This window comes from Arachis stenosperma, chromosome 10 (assembly GCF_014773155.1).
Source record: "Arachis stenosperma cultivar V10309 chromosome 10, arast.V10309.gnm1.PFL2, whole genome shotgun sequence".
NCBI lineage: Eukaryota > Viridiplantae > Streptophyta > Magnoliopsida > Fabales > Fabaceae > Arachis > Arachis stenosperma.
The window spans coordinates 61,920,025-61,926,877 of record NC_080386.1 but is presented as its reverse complement, the minus strand read 5'-3'; the positions used below and the strand labels follow the sequence as shown (position 1 = coordinate 61,926,877).

General features: G+C 38.0%; 1 non-coding gene across 1 annotated transcript; it reads right to left on the bottom strand.

Moving 5' to 3' along the window:
• Positions 1-5,613: 5,613 nt before the first annotated feature.
• Positions 5,614-5,721, bottom strand: LOC130958804 (small nucleolar RNA R71). The gene has a single exon (XR_009077908.1). It is a non-coding gene; the product is annotated as a small nucleolar RNA R71 (small nucleolar RNA).
• Between the last annotated feature and the right edge of the window lie 1,132 nt (positions 5,722-6,853).

Genomic DNA, 6,853 nt, shown 5'->3' with positions numbered 1-6,853 from the left:
GCATATATACACAAAATAATGGACATAAAGAATCAAACAAATCAAAGATTACACTCATAGGAAGAGAATAATGCACACAAGAATGAAAATAAGTGGTTATGTATGATGTAACCACACAATTAGTCTCAAATCTCACATGCTTGTGTTCTTAGCTCAAAAACATGATCCACAAAATATATAATTCAAGCAAGTTCTAAACAAAAAAAAATTTCAATCAATTGGGGTGCCCTATAGATAAAATTCTTGAAAAATTTTGTTATTTTGACTAAGCTTAATATATACTTATGCAAAATAAGAAAATGCAACTAAAAATCCTAAAATGAAATGCAAAAGTGTTGGGATTAGAAACTTGTTACCCAAAAGCGCCGAGTGGTCGAATGACCTCCCCACACTTAAAAATTTGCACCGTCCTCATTGCATTCAAAGATGAGCAAGGGAGTACGACGACTTTCCTAGTTGCTACCTTCAGCTGGTAGGTCAACCGGTGCTGCATGTCCTTCTCCTGCTTCCATTTTTGCTTATGATGATTCATCCTGAAAATAGAAAACAGGAGATAATAAGACAAGTAAATGCACAAGCAAGGAAGCATGGATTGTTGGAATGAGGTAATGCACAAGCGAGTTAATATGACATTGATGAAAAACAGGCGTGTGAGTCCTAACTTGCATGCGGTTTAGAACTCACACCCTAGTATTTAAAATCCATGTCACAATTACACAAAAAAAGTATGCACTTCACTTATTCTAGTGTGCTTGATATACTTTAAAAGACTTGTAGGCTAAAACAACCCAACAAGTAGTGAAGAAGCATGGAAGCATTCAAGCAATTAATCAAACAATTGTGAGATTGGATAATGCATGGACATTGATTGACGTGTAAGTAGACTTAGTGAACAAAATGGTATATGAAACTTACACAACAATCAATGACACATATTGAAGTTGTTGCAACACTTAAGTGACATAGAGGTGAAACACATGGGTGCTATGGAACTTAGGAGAAAGAAGATAGAAGTGGAAATCCATCACATAACAAGCATGGTCCACAAAGCTAAGAAAGCTCAAAAATATGTCACTAGGTATGCTTTCGATCCAATTTCACAATTCTACAATTTCAATGCATGTAATAAATGATGTGAATAAGGATAATTCACAAACAAGCATCACCTAAAAAAATGTAATGATAGTATACAATTTCCTTACAATGGATGATGAATGCATGGTGGCCAAAACATGCAATTTAAAAGATTTAAGAAGCTTAAAGTCAATGTAACATTCACTTGGTGTTCAAAAATGTTAAACATGAAAACTCAAAACCAAGTGACAAAATATAACCTCAACAAAGAAATCCAACAATGAAGATTAAAAACAATGATGTTAAAATAACATCTCATCAATAATCAACAGCAAGAAACAGTAAACAAGATTAATAATCCAATACTTATAAAGAAAAATAGAAAACAAAATGAAAATGTACTAATTAAACAATTAACTAACTAACTAAAAGAAGTGGTTATGGATGGTGTTTGGTAATGTTGGATGATGATTGAAGGGTGGAAAGAGAAGAGAAGAAGGAAAGAAATAGAAGGAGAAAAAGAAAAGAAGGTGGGTGAAACAGGGCAATTGATGAGCGGATAATTTATACGCTTTTTGGCATTATTTTTAGTATGTTTTTAGTATGATCTAGTTAGTTTTTAGTATATTTTTATTAGTTTTTAATTAAAATTCACTTTTCTGGACTTTACTATGAGTTTGTGTGTTTTTCTGTGATTTCAGGTATTTTCTGGCTGAAATTGAGGGATCTGAGCAAAAATCTGATTCAGAGACTAAAAAGGACTGCAGATGCTGTTGGATTCTGACCTCCCTGCACTCGAAGTGGATTTTCTGGAGCTACAGAGGCCCAATTGGCGCGCTCTCAACGGCGTTGGAAAGTAGACATCCTGGGCTTTCCAGCAATATATGATAGTCCGTACTTTGCCTAAGATTTGATGGCCCAAACCGGCGTTCAAAGTCACCTCAAGAAATTCCAGCGTTAAACGCCGGAACTGGCACCTAAATGGGAGTTAAACGCCCAAACTGGCATAAAAGCTGGCGTTTAACTCCAAGAGAATCTCTACACGAAAATGCTTCATTGCTCAGCCCAAGCACACACCAAGTGGGCCCGGAAGTGGATTTTTATGTCATTTAGTCATCTTTGTACACCTTAGGCTACTAGTTTTCTATAAGTAGGACCTTTTACTATTGTATTTTAAAAATCTAATCTTGGTACCTATCTTTGAGTTTTATGCTATCTTAGATCATTGGGAGGCTGGCCATTCGGTCATGCCTAGACCTTGTTCTTATGTATTTTCAACGGTGGAGTTTCTACACACCATAGATTAAGGTGTGGAGCTCTGCTATACCTCGAGTATTAATGCAATTACTATTGTTCTTCTATTCAATTCCGCTTGTTCTTTGTCCAAGATATCACTTGTTCTTCAACTTGATGAATGTGGTGATCCGTGACACTCATCATCATTCTCACCTATGAACAAGGTGACTGACAACCATTCTTGTTCTACAAGCATTCGAGGCCCTAGTGTTTATCTCTTGGATTTCTGATTGCATGATGCATGGTTGATCGCCTGACAAACGAGCCAGCCATTCCGTGAGATCAGAGTCTTCGTGGTATAGGCAAGAACTGATGGCGGCATTCAAGAGAATCCGGAAGGTCTAACCTTGTCTGTGGTATTCTGAGTAGGATTCAATGATTGAATGACTGTGACGTGCTTCAAACTCCTGAGGGCGGGGCGTTAGTGACAGACGCAAAAGAATCACTGGATTCTATTCCGGCCTGATTGAGAACCGACAGATGGTTAGCCTATGCTGTGACAGAGCATCAGGGACGTATTTCCAATGAGAGGATGGGAGGTAGCCATTGACAACGGTGAAACCCTACATGAGCTTGCCATGGAAAGGAGTAAGAAGGATTGGATGAAGGCAGTAGGAAAGCAGAGAGACGGAAGGGAAGGCATCTTCATACGCTTGTCTGAAGCTCTTACACCAATGATATACATAAGTATCTCTATCTTTATCTTTATGCTTTATTCGTTACCACTATACCCATTTGAGTCTGCCTGACTGAGATTTACAAGGTGACCATAGCTTGCTTCATACCACCAATCTCCGTGGGATCGACCCTTACTCGCGTAAGGTTTATTACTTGGACGACCCAGTGCACTTGCTGGTTAGTTGTGCGAAGTTGTGTTTATGCCATGGTATTGAGCACCAAGTCCTTGGAGCCATTACTAGGGATTGTTTATGTTTTGAAAAGTGTTGATCACAATTTCGTGCACCAAGTTTTTGGCGCCGTTGCCGGGGAATTAAATGTCCTAACTACGGTTTCGCATTTGTTCTCTGCAATAACAGTGCCAAGTTTTGATCCGGCAACAACACCAAGTTTTTGGCGCCGTTGCCGGGGATTGTTCTTGTGTATGGACAACTGACGGTTCATCTTGTTGCTTAGATTAGGCATTTATTTTTTTTCGAAATTCTTGAAGATGAATTCTAGAGTTTCATGATGATTTGCTGAAATCTGTCTGGCTGTAAAGCCATGTCTAATCTCATTGGACCGAGGTTTCAACTTATCATCACAAGAGCTTGTTGATCTTGCTTTTGGAGCAGTGATCTGCTAAGGCTTGGCTGGCCTTTGGCCATGTCTAGTGTTTTGGACCGAAGCTTTCTTTGAAAGCTTGGCTGGCTGTGAAGCCATGTCTAATTCCTGGACCGGAGTCTTAGACTAGCATTGCACTGATTCCTGGAATTCTCATTAAGAATTTTGATATCTTTTTCCACTTAATTTTCGAAAATCACAAAAAAATTCACAAAAACCATAAAAACCAAAAATATTGTATGTTTCTTGCTTGAGTCTAGTGTCTCATCTTAAGTTTGGTGTCAATTGCATGCATTCATTCATGTGTCTTAAGGATCTTCAAGTAATTCTTGATGATTTCTTACTCTGATCTTTGAATTCTTTTGACTTGAGTGTTTATGTGTCTCATATAGTGTCAGTAGTATACAAACTGCTAAGTTTGGTGTCTTGCATGCATTGTTATTTGATTCTTGTTGCATTTTGATTATTAAAAATCCAAAAATATTTTCAATTTGTGTCCTTTCAAGTCAATAATACAGAGAATTGAAGATTCAGAACATACTGCAGAGGAATTATACAGAAAAAGCTGGGCATTCAAAAATGCCCAGTGAAGAAGGCAGACTGGCGTTTAAACGCCAGCCAGGGTACCTGGTTGGGCGTTTAACGCCAAAAAAGGGTGCATTTTGGGCGTTAAACGCCAGAATGGATACCATTCTGGGCGTTTAACGCCAGGATGGTGCTAGGGGGAAGATTTTGTTTTTCAAATCAAATTTTTTCAAGTTTTCAAAGTTTTTCAAAATCAAATCTTTTTCAAATCATATCTTCTCAATCAAATGTTTTCAAAATCAATTTCTTTCCTTTTTCAAAGATACTTACTAACAATTAATGATTTGATTGAACATTTTTTGCCTTTTCTGTTGAGGAAGGTTTTATGTTTGAATCATATCTTTTCTTGTTAGGCAAGTCATTAATTTTTAAAATCAAATCTTTTTAAATTTTTTTCAAATCAAATCTTTTTTAAAATTGTTTTCAAATCATATCTTTTCAATCACATCTTTTTAAAACCAATCATATCTTCTTAATCACATCTTTTTCAAAATAGTTTTCAATCAAATCTTTTTAACTTCTAATTAAAAAAAAAATCTTTTTCAAAAATCACTTGATGTCTTTTCCACTTTTATTTTCGAAAATCAATTAGTGTTTTTCAAAAATGTTTTCAAAATATTTTAATTAATTTTCGAAAAATTACTTCCCTCCTTCTCACATCCTTCTATTTATGGAGTACCACTCCTTCTCAATGCACAATTCGAACCTTATCTAATTAAAGTTCGAATTTTTCTTCTCCTTCTTCTTTCTATTTCTCTTTTCCTCTGACACCTCAAGGAATCTCTATACTGTAACATAGAGGATTCCACATTTTCTTGTTCTCTTCTCTTTCATATGAGCAGGAGCAGAGACAAAGGCATTCTTGTTGAAGCTGACCCTGAACCTGAAAGGACCTTGAAGAGAAAGCTAAGAGAAGCCAAAGCACAACTCTCTTTAGAGGACCTGACCGAGTTCTTCAAAGAAGAAGAAGACATGGCAGCCGAAAACAATAATAATGCAAACAATGCAAGGAAGCTGCTGGGTGACTTTACTGCACCTACTCCCGACTTCTATGGGAGAAGCATCTCTATCCCTGCCATTGGAGCAAACAACTTTGAGCTTAAGCCTCAATTAGTTTCTCTAATGCAACAGAATTGCAAGTTCGATGGACTTCCAATGGAAGATCCTCATCAGTTTTTAGCTGAATTCTTGCAAATCTGTGACACAGTCAAGACTAATGGAGTTGACCCTGAGGTCTATAGACTGATGCTATTCCCTTTTGCTGTAAGAGACAGAGCTAGAATATGGTTGGACTCTCAACCTAAAGAAAGCCTGGACTCTTGGGAAAAGCTAGTGAATGCTTTCTTGGCAAAGTTCTTTTCACCACAAAGATGGAGTAAGCTTAGAGTGGAAGTCCAAACCTTCAGACAAAAGGATGGAGAATCCCTCTATGAAGCTTGGGAAAGATACAAACAATTGATCAGAAGATGTCCTTCTGACATGCTTTCTGAATGGAGCATCATAGGTATTTTCTATGATGGTCTCTCTGAACTATCCAAGATGTCCTTGGATAGCTCTGCTGGAGGATCTCTTCATCTGAAGAAGACGCCTATAGAAGCTCAAGAGCTCATTGAAATGGTTACAAATAACCAATTCATGTACACTTCTGAGAGAAATCCTGTGAACAATGGGACAAGTCAGAAGAAAGGAGTTCTTGAGATTGATACTCTGAACGCCATTTTGGCTCAGAATAAGATATTGACTCAACAAGTCAATTTGATTTCTCAAAGTCTGTCTGGAATGCAAAATGCACCAAGCAGTACTAAGGATGCTTCATCTGAGGAAGAAGCTTATGATCCTGAGAACCCTTCAATGGAAGAAGTGAATTACCTAGGAGAACCCTATGGTAACACCTATAATTCTTCATGGAGAAATCACCCAAATCTCTCATGGAAGAATCAAGAGAGACCTCAACAAGGTTTCAATAATAATGGTGGAAGAAACAGGTTTAACAATGGCAAACCTTTTCCATCATCTTCTTAGCAACAGACAGAGAATCCTAAGCAGAACCCCTCTGACTTAGCAACCATGGTCTCTGATCTAATTAAAACCACTCAAAGTTTCATGAATGAAACAAGGTCCTCCATTAGAAATTTGGAGGCACAAGTGGGACAGCTGAGCAAGAAAGCTACTGAACTCCCTCCAAGTACTCTCCCAAGCAAAACAGAAGAAAATCCAAAAGGAGAGTGCAAAGCCATAAACATGGCCGAATTCTGGGAGGAAGAAGAGGCAGTGGACGCCACTGAGGAAGACCTCAATGGGCGTGCACTGACCTCCACTGAGTTCCCCAATGAGGAACCATGGGAATCTGAGGCTCAAAATGAGACCATAGAGATTCCATTGGACTTACTTCTGCCTTTCATGAGCTCTGATGAGTATTCTTCCTCTAAAGAGGATGAGTATGTCACTGAAGAGCAAGTTGCTAAATACCTTGGAGCAATCATGAAGCTGAATGACAAGTTATTTGGAAATGAGACTTGGGAGGATGAACCTCCTTTGCTCATCAAAGAACTGGATGACTTGTCTAGGCAGAAATTACCTCAAAAGAGACAAGACCCTGGGAAGTTTTCCATACCTT